Source organism: Ceratosolen solmsi, unplaced genomic scaffold, assembly GCF_000503995.2.
Source record: "Ceratosolen solmsi marchali unplaced genomic scaffold, CerSol_1.0 scaffold47, whole genome shotgun sequence".
Classification (NCBI taxonomy): Eukaryota; Metazoa; Arthropoda; class Insecta; order Hymenoptera; family Agaonidae; genus Ceratosolen; species Ceratosolen solmsi.
This window is the reverse complement of record NW_011948419.1, coordinates 1,936,881-1,953,989: the sequence shown is the minus strand read 5'-3', so window position 1 is coordinate 1,953,989 and position 17,109 is coordinate 1,936,881.

The following is a 17,109-nucleotide window of genomic DNA, read 5'->3' as shown; positions in this document are numbered from 1 at the left end:
CTAAGCAAGCGGAAGAGGAAATAGGCGATTTACACGCGAATCCCGAGCAGAAACTTTTTTTGAGGATAGATTTAAGGAGACCTCTAAGGAGGACTGTAGAATCGATTCTGTAAGTATGAGTACGATTGTTCGCACCCCCTCCCATTTTAATGACCGAGTTAAAGCAACGGACGTAAATTCTCCGGTGAAACTGAAGGCAAATGCACCAATTGTTCAACGACTGGTTTTACAAATTTTTCTAGTTGAACGTCATTGCGACCAAATATGTGAAAACATATACATTGTCGATGTGCTCGTTAAGTCTTAATAAACGAATTGATGATTTAGTTGAAACGACGTTGAAATTAGGACTGAATCAATATAGTATAAGAAATATATTGTTCGAAAATATTCTCAAATTCAAATATTTCAACCCTTGACGTTAAATGTAATACGCGTACATGATCGCGGGCGCGCGCACTCCAATACACAATCACATAAAAGCATTCGTACGTTGGCACACAAGCTCGTGGATATATATATATATATAGAGAGAGAGAGAGAGAGAGAGAGAGAGAGAGAGAGGTACTTTTCATTTAATTCTCAATTTCCTTATGTTTAATCGTACACGTACAAAATAGCTTATTTATTATAGAAGTTTTTAAAGCCCTAGATAACAATTACTATTCCATAACAATTATGATTCATCAAAAAAAAAAAAAAAAAAAAAAAAAAAAATCACTTTCATATATAACATATAATATATTCCTTTAACACTACATAAATAGGAAAAATTTTTAAAAATCTTATATACATTTAAGAAATTCACTAAAAAAAAATAAAAGCTTCATTTGCGTTACATATTTGCAGACAATTTATCACAGAATCGATTCTACATTGCCTCCTCGTCTACGTCTTACACGTGAGAAAAATAGGAGAATTTTATTAAGTGGCGAGGACAGAATGTTTAAAGTAAACTAATGCCCATAGTTTCGTAATAATTCATTATCTTACGCGCGGAGGAAATCATCGTGAAATTAAGTGCGAACATTCAAACAGGCTCGGGACTGCATGTGAAAATTGCCGTCACGAATAGCGGAAAATTTCAATCGAAATTTACATCAGCTACTGGCTAATACTCGGCAACATTTTATTAACGATTATCCGTATTCTGTACGATTACTTATCTACTTTATTTCTGGAGCTCTGTAGAAAGGATAGTCCCCAGCCCCATTCCACAATTATGAAAAATCTCGTACAATATATACTTAGGAGTACGAGTTTCAGTACTTTTAAGAAGAAATGTATATTCTTCAACAAAAAAAAAAAAAAATAAAAATATTCGGCAAAGTATTAAATAATAGAAGTGAAAACTTTGTAAAGCAATTTCGAAGTGGATATATGCGATAGCATTATGATGCATTATTATTCTAATGTAGTAATTGCTGTAATGATTTTGTGAACTTCGTAATACAGTTTTCCACTTCAAAGATAAAACTTTAAAGATAATAAAAAATTAACATGCTCAGTCTCTAAAATATCAAAATATCAACATTCTTTCAAATAATAAAATTCACGTTTCTTCAAGTATAAATAATGTTAAAATATATGATTTAAATATGAAGAGTTCCTTTAATATTATAATAACTTATATAAATAAAATTATTATTTCTTTTAATTGTAAATAATTATGTTGTAAATACATTGTAAATATATTAATTTTTTAATAATTTTATAAATGATAAAATATGCTCGTATTATCGATTTTACTTTAAAATATGTTCTAAATAAGATTTGTCATATTTGAAAATAATTTGAATACACGAAGAAGTGAGAGGAAATGTAAATTAAAATTTTAATTACAATTCGTTTAAGATTGTTCACTCCGAAATTGAGTTACACATTTTTCTGCCCCTCGAATTAATATTTGTCTGTTAATGATAAAGGCAAATAATTTCATTTTCTGTATTTGATGATTAGCACAAGAAATGCACAAATAAATACTATTTAATAAGATTGAAATAGACATGGAGACAAATAATAAAATTAATAACGATAGCGTTGACTTTGTAAATGACTTGGAGCTACTTTATAATTTAGAAAAAACAGTTTACTTTCATCTTTACGATTATATAATAAAAACTATACTTTCAAAATATAAAAAAGAAAGATGCCGAATAGAGCCTTTTCTCGGAAAAAAAAATAATAATAAAAAAAAAAAAACAAAAAATAAATAAAAATTTTCAATGTTTATTAATATAAAAATACAATGTATTTGAAACTTATAAATTTTCAATTTTCTAAATACGAAACAAATTGCAATGTACATATAATCAAATATTAATTCATTAAATAATATTCAGATATAAAAATCTAATTATAATTAGCAAAATGCATCTCAACACACATACAAAAATAAACGCGCGCGCTTACACACCCTTACCCACACACACACACACACACGCGCGCGCGCGCGCGCACACACGATCTTATGTCACACAAATTTAACTAATCTAAAATTATTATTGATATTATTACTAATATTTTCTATAGCTGGAAAATGTTAATATATTTTTTTTAATAATATATATTTCCACAATGTATAGTAATGGAGTAATCTCCAATATTTATTTCTCAAATGAAAATCTAAACTTTTATAGAAAACTTCTTTTATATGCTTATGAAATATATTCATTAACATTGCTTATACACCTAAATGGATAATGGCAAAAGTGTTACTTTAAATATATAAAAAAAAGATTTTTTAATTGAACATATATTTAACAGCATTTCGTATAAAAACTTTATAGTAAAATTTAAGATGACTCTTTCTTCGGCACTTTCTTTCGTTAATGCATTATATAGAGAATATTTAGGAAACAACGGAAAGATAAAAAAAAAAATACGTGAAATAGATAAAACAAAACAATAACAGTGCTGTGTATGATCGTAAAAAAACACTGGGAAATCTTTTACAAAACGAATATAATGACCATGTATGAATTTACAATATATAGAATTTTTACATTGCGATTTTGTACACCGACAGAAAAATAATTACTTCTTATAAATCAATGTAAGTGAAAAATAAAGCTCGTCGTAAGAATGATGCAAGAGCTTAACAAAAAAAATTATTTAAGTGATAATAAAAAAATTAAGCGGATATATTTCTAAAATAATGTTTGGAAGCCCAATAATAAATTGTAACAATTGTAAATTTGCATTTTAAATACTAAAATATATATACATTAATTTATGCTCAATTTAAAAAACAAAAACAAAAAACAAAAACAAAAAACAAAAACAAAAAAAAAACAAAAACAGCAAAGAAAGAAAAGTTTTCTCGTTTAATTCATATATTAATGAGTGCATATCAGCTTTAAAATAAAGAATATAATTAACGATGTGGAAATTGTTGAAAATTTTGTTTTATCGCATTAATTAAAGGAAGAAAACTATTTATATCGAAGGATTAAATAAAGGGTAATTTTTAATAAATATCGATGTATTGTGGCCCTTCAACTCGTGAGATGATCCCAAATTTATTCTATAAATAATTGTCTAAGATGAAAAAATTAGCTAATGAGCTCAGTGAAAACATCAATTTTCCAAACACGAAAGTATTATATGTGTAACATTGGCACATTAAAATATTTAAATTACATGAAAATATTAAATTTTCTATGATATTATAATTCACTTATATAACTTTTTAATGAAAACGATATAGGCTTTGTAACGACAACAAAATATTAATTTATATTAAGAAAGAAATATATCAATGTATTATATTGTATTTTTAATATACTAACTAATAACTGTTAATTTATTTTACTATATTTAGTATTATAAATTAGTGCAATTGGCTATAAAATTTAATGGCATATATTAATGTTGAGTTATTTGTAGAATTAACACGGACTAAAATTTTCTGGCTTTAAACGACTTCTTATCAATACTGGTAAAATCTTAAATTTATGAAATTAAAAAATACATTTCAAGGATATTCGCAACTTAATTAGCATAACATTTATATTATTTTTCATTATAACAGCACAAAAGATTTATATTATCGGAATAAAAATAATGATGATTGAGTAAATCAGAATGCAAAGTAACAATACATTATGATGTATGGAAAATTTCATTTAACGAAAAACTAACCGGATGAACTGGAAAATTGAACGATTTCCCACCATTTCTGCAAGCCCCGTCCCGAATGTTATACAAAGTATAAAGAAATTACGTAAGAAGCACAAAAACTTGAGGGGAAAAATTTTTAAATAGCAGCATCTCGAATGTAATATGTGAAAGACAATTAGCAATTTATTGTAATGAATTTGACATTTTTGTGAAGGTTATAATATAAAGCAATTATAGATAATTTATATTATCACGCGAAACTAAGAAATGCTAATTTGACTTCCCAACTTTCTATACATTGGATAAGTGCATGTATATATGTATAAAATTATATGTATATTTGGTCTATTAACAAATAGTTTTTAATCGTTGATACTATAAAATTAATAAATAATTTACTATTGTATACACCATGGATGGAACAAAGCGACCGAAAGCGTAAATGCAAGTATTAATGAATGTGTATGTATATATACGTTGTGTCTACATAATAAACCACAGAACTCTAATGTTATTCAAAAGACACCAAATCATTCGCTTTCTTACATCTTGTAAGCAATTTTCAATGAAACTTTGAGTGTTTTATTTAATAAAAAAAAAAAAAAAAAAAAGAGAGAGAGAGAGAGAGAGAGAGAGAGAGAGACAATGAATGATAAACGAAAATCAAGAGTTTAGTAAATACCGTTGAAAATAACCCGGTAGCGTCGTAGGCTTTTATAAACCCCAAAAACTGAATTTGTATAAGATTCGCGTCATCGTAGTAAATTTGTTAAAGGTGTCGTCGTAGCAGAGTTGACCTTCGAAATTTCAAGTATACAAGATTTTTGTGGCATGCACTTTATAACATAATTATTCAAATTTTTATGGTAATAAGATAAGTTAATAAACAAGTTGAATGTTAGTAAATGTTGATTCAGTGGCGGACGAAGGAATAGTCTCATTTAAAGAGCACTTTTCAATAATTATTTATTATTATTATTATTATTTTCAATATTAAATTAGCACGTAAAATTGAAAGTCAATCGCGTAAGTGTAATAAGTAATTTGATAGTTGAATTTCATTGGCAAGCTTTATGAATAGAAAATACGCAAATGAAAGAAATCGTTTACATATATAGAACAAAAGAATGCTCATAATGAAAAGATCTTTGATGAGTACATAAAATTACAATAATATAATATTAATGATGATTATAGTTATTATGTCGAATATTAAAGTAAAGAATATTGCAGAGATTAAGATAATTAGAAACTAAATTAAATTAAATAATTAAAATTCCATCGATATCGAAGAACCAATCGTACAATATTTTAGTGAATTTAGAGGACAGATTTTGAAGAGCTCGAAAAATGATAATATATCGAAATTTTTATGGAAACCATTTATATAATTGAATATAAAAGTGAATGTGAAAGTAGAATATTATAGAATAAACACATTTATTAATATGTCGAAAATAATTCTTATAAATATGGAAGTTTTTAGAATTTATTCTAGCCTGTCCAGTATAAAGGTTATTGAGAAATATCTATTAATATTTCATATTGAAGAGAAGAATATTTATTTAGCAAGATTAAATATTATGATTTAATGTAAAAAGTTATAAAAATATAAAAATAACGAGTGTCTACTTTTTTTTATTTTTTCACCCTAGAGGCAAATATTGTTTAAACATTGAATATAATAGAATTATTTTGAAACATGGAAAGTTGCAGCTCGACAAAAAGCTCGTATTATTTTCTTTTGCTTTCCATCATTATCAGCTATTATAACGACATTTCAATAAGATTATTAAAAAAAAATAATTAATAATTTCAACATTCTTATTCATTCTGATTTAACAAAGTAGCAAAAATACACATGCAGAACGTAAATAAGCTCATGTGTACTGCGCGCTCGAAGCAACATGCAACTAATGCATTCATATATTATATTCTGATAAAAATAATCGATCATAATATATTCAAATCCATTATATGAATTTATATTTATTATCGGTGTATTTATTAGCTGAATTTAGATTAAAAACTCAGTTATATAACTCAACGATGCTCAGCTAAGATAAAATCTACGCAGTATTGCTTACACGTAGGCGATATAATATAATTATTTATTCAAAAATAATACAATACATATATTTAACAAAGATTTAAGCGTTTTTTCAGTGTCTGTATGAAGAAATTTTCCAGCATTCATAAGTATGTATTTTATATTCGCATATGCTAAATATTCATATTTATATATCCATCTATATTAAAAAAGAAATTTTTTTTTTTTTTTTTTTTTTTTTTTTTTTATTTATTCTTTCCTCGTCATTTAAGTTAGTAAAGATGCATTAATTTATGACATAAATAATTCTATCATTTTCAGTTTTTAAAGTATTCGATACTCTATGAAATGAAATTATTTGGAGATTATTTTCACGTATCATTTTTAAGACTTTCACCTTAAGACTTTCATCAAAAACGTCAAAATATTTCACGGGTCATTTATTTCAGCTCCATAATGCGTAAGTAATTAAAGATTCAGAAGACATTAATATAGAATAACATCTTGCGATTTCAACATATAACAAAGTATAAAAACTCAATGTTTTCCAAGGTTAAACTTAGTTAGAAAATTAGAATTTCACTTAAAACTAATCATAATCTAATTGGCGATCTATATATACATAAACATATACATATTTAGTCTTTATTAACATTTTGTCAATTTAATGTAGATAAATTAAGCAGATAATTTATAAACAATTACGTAATACTTTTTGCAATTGATTCAGTAGTTTGTATATAAAATAAAAATGACCAAAAATCAATAATCAATATTCAAGATCGATAATTCAAGAGAAAAAAAGAAGAAAAAAATTAATGACCGATTGCTTGTATAAATACGAATTTCAATGATAAATTTTAGACTGTCGGTGTAATTTTTTACCCGTAATAAATTATAAAAGAAAAAATAAATAAATAAAGAGTATGCTAATTTGTATCAAAAACGTATCTCTATGTATGAAAACAAAATAATAATATATTTTTAAAATATTATATATGAAACGATAAAGGCTTTTCCCTCTCTTTTTATTTTATCCACTCGTTACAATTTGATTAACAATATTTATCTTACTTTCAAAGCATACAAATCATAAATCATCATTATTTATCATTATATTTATGGATTGACGTATGTTAAGCGAATAATAATGTTAAATTTAAACAACATTTTCAATCAATAAGATTAATATCATTAAATAAAATTCCAACTATAAATGCAAACATATTACATAAAATTGAATTATTAGAAACTACAATACGAAATAACTTTACAATGTAAATATTTTCTGTTTCATTTTGCACTATAATTTTTTGATAATAACGGAAATTTATTTAAATATATTTTTATAATGAGAATAATAGTTATTATTATTATTATTGTTGTTGTTGTTGTTGTTGTTGTTGTTGTTTTTGTTGTTTTTGTTGTTAAATTATTTGTATATATAATTTTTAAAACGAAATAAAACGACAGAATTGCAAAAGAAAATTCATGTTACGAATTACTTCGTATCGAAATGTTATCAGACTTACGATTTATTGCTACTAGATATTTGTATTTTCAGCTTTAATTACTAAAGACAAATTACTGTATTACATTTATTCAATAGTTGATGACAATAGTTTAAATGACAATTTTATCTTTCATACAATTCACAGATTTATTTTGAAGGGCAAAAATTTTTCATATAATAACTCTTACGAGTTAATAATATTTTACGTAAATCTTTACTTACTTTTATACAATAAATAATACTAATAATTTTATTTGAATATTTAAATTTACATTTTTCTTTTTAAATAACAATTATATTTTTTGTTCGCAAAATATTTAATGAAAATAAGGAAATGTTGTTATTGCACACTAATGCTATAAAGATTTTGAATTTTCAAATTTCACTTTTATCATTAATGTCGTATAAACATTTTTCATTGTAATTTTACCTACATCTTTTAGTGCATATTATATGTTTGAATAAAATAATACTGTTAAAGCGATTATTTATTTTAAGGATATTTCCTATAGCATACACTTTTAAATTCCTTATTCGTTGTATCAAATTATTAAAATATAATTCCTTACTTAAATAAAGGTCCTTGCAGAACATTTACTTTCACAAACATTTACACGCAGTGTTTCTATAACATAAATGGTTAGAAAATGCTGAATTAAAAAAATAATTATTATAATTGAAATAAATAAAATCCATAAAATTCAATTATGAAAAGCTGCATCGCTTAAGATCTATTAAAGACAAAAGCAATAAATGAACGTTTCTTCAGTGACGAAGAATTCAATTGCGTTGTAGATTCACTCGATCCCCTGGCGCACAATAATGGAAACTCTACACTTTCGAATAAACCAATTTGTTTGACTGTTTCCTCGGCCCTTTCCAATTGTTGTCATAATGCTCATCCGTGTGATTTAAATTTTACGAGAGTGATGAAAGTATAGAAGCCCCTTTCGTTACTTTTTAATGTCGAACGAGTGATAAACAAAACAAACAAAAACAAAAACAAAAAAACAGGTAAAAGCAAAAAAAAAAAAAAAAAAAAAAAAAAAAGGGGGGGGGGGGGGGACAGAAAGCTGGAACGACTGGAGTTGAAAAAACAGGTAGAGACATGCGATGTTTTCTTAAGCGAAAAAATTTTCATGAAAATTTTAACCGACAATTTAGAGATACGATACACGTGATTATACTTTATTTTGCACTTTTCTGCACTCGTATAGACATCGACGATATACTTTTATTTTTCAGCGCATTCATATATGTGTAGACTTACACGATGGTGAGGTATACAGTTTGTGGCTTTCTAAATATACTAATTCTTCAATTGTTGTCCATATTACATTTGAAAATTGCCCACTGATAAAGAATTAGAAAGATTAGAAATTTTAACTCATTTATAATATAATTCTCATAATTTACTATCATAAATCATCTCTTCCTAATTATATTTTATAAAATAAACAATGTAAATTTGAAAAATTATATTATTTATTTTTCAAAATCATAACTATAATATTCTGACACTATGTAAAATTTTTTTTTTTTTTTTTTTTTTTTTTTAATAAATCAATTATATCTTGTGTAAATTATATAGTGAAAAATTCGTCGAAATATTGAAAAGATTAAACGAGTCTAAATATAAATTAAAAAATTACATTGCATACATATCCATTGAAATTAGATCAATTTATATCCAAATATTCATTTTACTATAACAAACAAACAAACAAACAAACAAACAAACAAAAACAAAAAAACAGAAAAAAAAGCAAAATATATGAAATAGAAGATAGGTGTTTCTATAATATCATCACTCTCATTATGTCTCAATCTTTTGCTACTGCGTAGTTCCAAACAAACCGAAATACCGAAACGACAGTTAATTGACTTAAATCTAAGGCCATGTATAATTGAAATAATTTATCAATCATTTCAAGAGGATTTGATAACATCACTATAAATTTCACTTCCAATTTGTAATAATTCATAAAGCAAATATTTATTTTAGAATTATTTCAATTTAAAAAGTATTAATTAAATATATGAAACGTAAAATTGTTATCTTAAAATTACTGTAATTAATTTAAATTTAAAATTTTATTTTCTCTTATATTAAAAAACCAGATATACTTGAAACTAGAATGATACACGCAATACTAAAAAGAAAAAAGAACTTTTTATATAACTTTCAAGAAAATCTCGATAAGACAAATGATTTGATCGCTACAACTAAATCAAAACAGATTACTACGTTCAATCAATCTCGCTTAAAATTAAAAAGGAAAAATAAAGAATTTATGGAAGAATGATTCTCAATATTTGGAACAATGCATTATCGTAACTTCCCGAAAATGCGAGGGACCAATAACTTCAAAACCGGAGAGAGAGAGAGAGAGAGAGAGAGAGAGAGAGAGAGAGAGAGAGCGAGGGGGGGGGGGGGGGGGGGGGGCGGGAGAGGCGGGAGGAGGAAAAAAAATTTCATAAGCATAATAATTATAAAGCTCCATTAATAAAAATCAAAATCAAAAATTCTAATCTATCTAGTCAACTTTAATTATCATTTCTTATTCCATTAACAAATACCACATCGTAAACATTAAAATATACCTCCTATCCACTCATGCATGCATACACATCACATTCGATAGAAAGATGAACAAAGCTGGGAAAAAATTCTTTTCAACTTGCAACTCAATATTGTGCGTTTCTCGTTGTGCACACAGATACACACAGAGAAGATCGATAATTTTATCGTGACTGGTGTCATTGTGGTACATGGGATGGAAAAGAGTGTAAAAATAGGAAAAAAAGGAAAAAAGAAAAAAAAAAGAGGCTCGACATGTATGCCGTTCGCTCATCAATTACGGAACGGTCGACGAAGCAATTGCTTGTACGCGCCACTTGATCCGTTTTTTTTCTTCAATTTTATATTCTTTACGAGAAGTTAGTGTGGATGAAATTGTCATTTTAGAAAAGTTTTAATCATTTTTATTATTCGCCATTTTCGTCTCTTTTTAATAAACAAACATATGTGCGCGCGCGCGCGCGCGCGTGCCCATATACGTGTACACGCACACGCGCGCACATAGTCATACGCACGAGAGTGTATATAAATGTTCGCGAATGTTTAAAAGTAAGCAAACACCGCTTATTTACAAAGAAAAAATGTATTTTCTGATTAATATGTTCTAATGGATAAACACGCAGTTTTGACAAGGACCAGAACAAAGTGAACATATGATTGTGCTGATTTCTGAATTCTCTGAGGCAGTATACACATAAAGTAAAATTTGTATAAATTAATTTGCAAATACATTGCGCAAACTCGATTACTTTGATTACATATTTCTTAAAAGCAAAAACAAAACAATAAACAAAAAGAAGAAAGAGAATAACTTAAATTATAATTTACGAATTACATGCAATTCAATATTACTTCAGAAAATTCAGAATAATTTAGATAACTGTTCGATATACTCACTTTGTGAAGTAAGTGACATTATATTTTTTATAAGCAAAAATAATATAAAGAGAGCTATGCGGATTAGATTGGAAAGGGATAAAAATGGCGAATTATATAATTTTTAACAAAAATTATAAATAAAAACTCAACGATTATATTCAATGAACGAATAAGACGAATAAATTTTTCATACAAATGGTGAAAATTTCGACCGAGTGCAATACTTTATTAAAAATATAAAAAAAAAAAAAAAAATTAATGTAAAGAGGACAGTAAAGGACAGTAATTTAAATTTAAATGCATTAAACATAATTCTGAAGTTCAGGAGGTATAAAAAAAAAAAAAGTAAAAAAAAAATTATACAATGACGAGTAATATAACAATAAAGTGCACAACCATAAAAGGCGAAAAGGCGATGATGGTACACATGTAGGAGGAGGTCATTACGCAATATTGTATCGTATGATAAGAACGATGCCTTTTCACTGAATTATTAAAGTCGGATTCATTTTTAATTAACTGTTCGTTGGTAAACAATGGTGAGTGGATCAAATAATTAACTCTAAAACTTTAAAAACTCAAAAATTCTCGGATCTTATATAAGTAAGAAAGATATGATGGGAGTGAGTGAGTAGGCGATAAAAGATACGAAAGTAGAAAGTGCGTTGAAAGATATTACGATAGTGATTTAACTTTAATATTAAACTTCCTTCATTTTTTTTTTCTTCGACATGCATATTACGTTTAGTACACACGTGCGTTTAATATGCCTGCGCGCATTCCCATTATCATTTATGTAATTTACCAAATCTTCATCTAATTATTGTATTTTCGGTCGTATATTTTGACAAATAATAAATCAGATTCGCAATGCAAAATGTAAAATTTCTCTTAAAATGTTAAAGATGGAATTAATCTTGAAGTAATAGCGCAACAGTTATAATGCCTAATGAGCCTGAGACTCGGTTCTCAAAAGGGCAAACGATCGTATGTTGATGATACATATGAGTTGATTGTATTGACAGATTCAACTGGTGTCTAAATTGCAATATTATTAGCGAAATGAAATTTCTATCTTACGTTGGTAGTGTATTGATTTTAAAACTATTTATTACGCAAAATAACGGTCCAGTACTGCATAAACTACTAGACGGGCTTAACAATTATTTTCCCATACGTTATATTTTATCTTCCCGATGCAAGCAATTGATATTGATATGTAATAATACTAAATTTAATAGTCTGTATCCAAATCATATCTAACATTGTAATAAAACAGGCTCATAAAATAAAAATTGACAATACAATATTATTCCGAAGAACATAATTTAAGAAATTTAAAAAAAAATTTTTTTTTTCATCAGATTATATTTATATTATAATAGAAAAATCATATGTATTCTTCAAGCAACTATTATAAAGTTTATGAAAAAGAAAGAAACCCATATGTTTATGTAATAAATACTCCATTTAGATTAAGCTTATTGGCTCTTGACTGTCTTAGCCGTATATCTTCATCAATTGTCCGACTATATCATCAACAAGAACTAAGAAAATTGTTTCATCCAAAAGCCATAAAAACCTATACGTTGACTGAATAAACATATGATTCTGATTATTAAAGATAGCAAATTGTGTTAAATTTTTTACATAAAATTATAATAATAATGATGGAATATTCAATCGTAACACCATAAAAAGGCTTTATTTGTTGAAGAAAGGCACACGATACGATGGTAATCCAGCGAAAAAGAAAAACTGGGTTTTTTTTTTTTAAAATGATTTCCCATCTCGTCATGTAAAATTAATTTTTAATGCGAATTAATGCACGAGATAAGTTTTATGTGAAAGTATAGATTAATGAAATCCGAGTCAATTGATATTTTTGCAGTGACAGTGAAAGAAATAATGTACGTAAATACACGTATTATTAATCAGAGGATAATCAAATGGCGTAGCTATTATATGTAAAACACAATTATAAACAATAATTACGTTTCGTATTACAAAATATTGTATTTTGCGCGATTGGAAGGCAACGTTTACGATTTAATTGTACATGTACAAGAGCGAGTGTATTATTAGTTGAATTAAACAAATTTTATGATATGAATAAATATCTCGTAATAGGCAGCGACAAAAGGTTGAATTCAATAAATGGTAATATATCTAACTATATAATGATATATCTTAGTAAAAATTCTTATTCCTTACCTGTGTTAGAAAGAAAGAAAGAAAAAAAAAAAAAAGAAGAAAAAAAATCATTATTTCTGTACTCACAATGTGTCAACTTGAAATTTCAAATATTTTTGTCATCAGTTTTTTCGTCATATTTTCTTCTTTCAATTGATTCGATAATTTTCACTAATAATAAAAGATATATAAGATATATATGTGTTTATACTAGACATTTTATTTATCTCAAGTTCAATTTGATTTAAATTCAACATTAATTCACTTTGAATGTAATATTTGATTATTATAAGTTGCAAATTAATATTTTACTCTGCCATGTAAAATGTAATTAAAAGTAGGAGAAATGAAAAAGAATAAATTTGTCATCAATTTTAAGAAATAACATGTTTTATATTAATTTAATATATATTGTTAAAGAAGATAATAATAAATAGTTGGTACAAATGAAAATTATTCAAAATAACGTGTATCCTTAATACCTCGATTAACAATTTAAATATAAGAATATTTATATTCATAATAACACTTATTCAAGTTCAATAGTCACGAAAATGTATAAATTATAAATTATCTCACAGCTGTTGGTGATCCAACAAAGGACAATATCTATATGAAACAAAAATATTATAAGCATTATTAAACCAATTCAGTGAGTAAAATTTAATTGAAATATTCCTTTATATTAATATAATCATCGATTCTAGAATCTAATTATTATCCAATTGCATAAAGTTGATTACCTGCGTGACTCTTGTACACTGAAGCTTACATGCTAAGCTCAAGACACTTAACGTAAGTAGGATTTAGCTTAAACGATCGATGATAATTTTTTATAATATATATATATATATATATATATATATATATATATATATATATATATAATTAATAAAAAATATGTAATTATACATTTATATTTTATATTTTATATACATAACGTAACATTTACACAACATACATAACAACAAAGTAATATATACCTTTGTACATATTGCACTTTTTATAAAACACGGTTATAATATTTTAATTTGTCAATGTTTATGTAAAAATCTTAATCTTCACCCGTTTTAAATATTTCTTACAATTTGCTTTTCAACTCGATAAAATCCTGCTTTCCAATATGGTTATCATTCATTTATACATCTTGATTATATTAATTTATAGCCGATAATGAATACATTTACTATTTACAAGAAGCAATAAATTTAATAACTATAAATCATTACAATTACAATTATAATTAAATTACTATTGCACTTTAATAGCTTATTAAGACTGATTTACACAACATAATTAAAAAAAGTTGCTAAGTCGGTTCAGACAAAAACTTAAACTCGAGCCATTTGGATTGTCTAAAATAAAAGTCTTTATTGACTTTATGCAGCCTCCGCATTTTTATCTTTAGCATATTCTTAATTTGATTTTGAAAATATTTAAAATAAATTCGTATTGATATCGTCAAATTTTGTTGTTTTATATAAATACTCGATCATGCTAATTTATGATAAAAACATACAAGTAACTTTATTATTCTACCAAATTTTTTTTTACTTAATATTAAGAATTCACTCAATCACGTTATTATTATACAATTAATTACAATCTTCTAAATACTATATAATTGATATTTATGCATGAATTGTGATTGCTAGCCCTTCGACATAAAGTTTAATCATCATATTTTTCAATTGGGAATTTTCAAAATTTTAATTATTGCATTTGCAATACTTTACTAACAAATATTCATACCAATTCAATACATTATTCTCAATTAGAAAATGATCGAACTACCTTATGACAAGATATTCCTTTTCATTCATTTTTAATTTCATAAAATCGTAGATACTGATGTATCATTATTAAATATCGTTGAATTATTAAATATCTTTCTATTTATTACTCATAAAGAATATAACAACATCGTAAATTTACAAATTTACTTAATAATCTTTTATTATTTCAATTTTAAAATTATAAAAATAGTTTTTAGAGTAAAGCATTTGCTATGGCAGTTTTGAAAATATATTTGCACACTATTTCAAAGAATATGAATATTACATATTACGTGGAATTAGTAATAGAAATAATATTTAGATAAATATTTTATTTTCCCAAATTTTAAAGTCTTAAATTATTATTATAGTTAAGTTATTATTATAGTTCTGGATAATAGAGAAAATTGTTTTCCATATGAAAAAAAAAAAAGATTATTTAAATTTCAAAAAAAAAAAAAAATCACTACTAACTAAAAATGCAATGGATTTTTCAATCATTATCAATATATTAATTATAAACTTTTTTTCTTTTTTTTTAAATTAATTACAATTATAATTATGTCAATTACATTAATATTTCTAATTTCTTATAAACTTTTTTTTAATTTGTAATTTTTACAAACTAGATTTTTTCTATAAATTTCATAATCGTTAAACATCATAATTTTAAATTCGCTTAGCTAAAATTATAAAACTTATAGATAACACGATAATTTATATTTTATCATATATAAATTTGTTGAAAATTGTTCGAATAGTTGATGAATTTTGCCAAATGTAAAAATGTCCAATTAAACATAATATTTAAATATAATATTCCATTAAACAGTGGCATTGACAGAATGTATATATCAATTAAACATTCATATTGATAAAAAATAAATAAATGGAAATATGTTTGTTGTGCTTTTTACATATTTTGAATAATACCGTATTTTAATATTCCATTGATAAATTGTATTAATTGCACAATTCCTTAAATATTATATAAATATAAATTCATTATATTTTTGAGAGACCATGTATTCATCTTATTATATATATTATTTATTTTTATATTTTTCTATATATTTATTTACAACGTAAACATTTCTTTAAATAAATAAATCTTATTATACTAAATTTGAAAGAAATATTTCAATATTTATTAAAAAAAAAAAAAAAAAATATATATATATATATATATATAGTGAATTTACTTTGATATTGAATATTTAAAAAAAAAAAATAAAAATAAAAGTATTTTTAAAAATTCATAATCTTACCCAATTCCTTTGTACTCTTTATTTAATTTATTATTTTTTACATAATACTTTGTACTATAAATTTTCTATTGTTTTAGTATTATAAATTTATGGTTAAACGAAAAGACTTGGTTCATTCAATTTTACACATAGCATGTTTTTAGTATAATATTTAAATAAATATGCACATCTTGCTAATAGAAAGCAATTATTTTAATTGAAATTTGCCCATCTCATCGATGTGCGAATAACATAAATTACTTATCTTTACAGGTTATAAAAATATTTATCGTCTTCTGCGGAATATAAAATTTTTCTTTTGTAAATTTAATCTACCTTTATAAAATATTTTAATAAAATAGAAAAATATTAGAGTGCGGAAAAGCTTGTATAAGGAAAAAGTAAAAACAACTAGATGAAAAATAGACATGATATTTTCACGTATATGAATATAATTTGAAAAAGAAAATGTCAGTATATACTACATCACGTACACCTATTTAAAAAAAGCCTTTTTCACAGAACAGAAGGCCACGAAACATTTTGTTCCCTATCTATGCAATGAAACATCCCAAAGAAAAGAGTTACGGTATAGTAGTCAGAATAATTGAAGAGACAATGAAATTGCAAAAATAAAAGCTCAAATCTCTACTGACTCGTATGCAAGAAGGAAATACGTGGTTTTTCTCTGTAAATACGTCATATAAAACATAGTACAATAAGTAACATTCACTTGAATTAATATATAC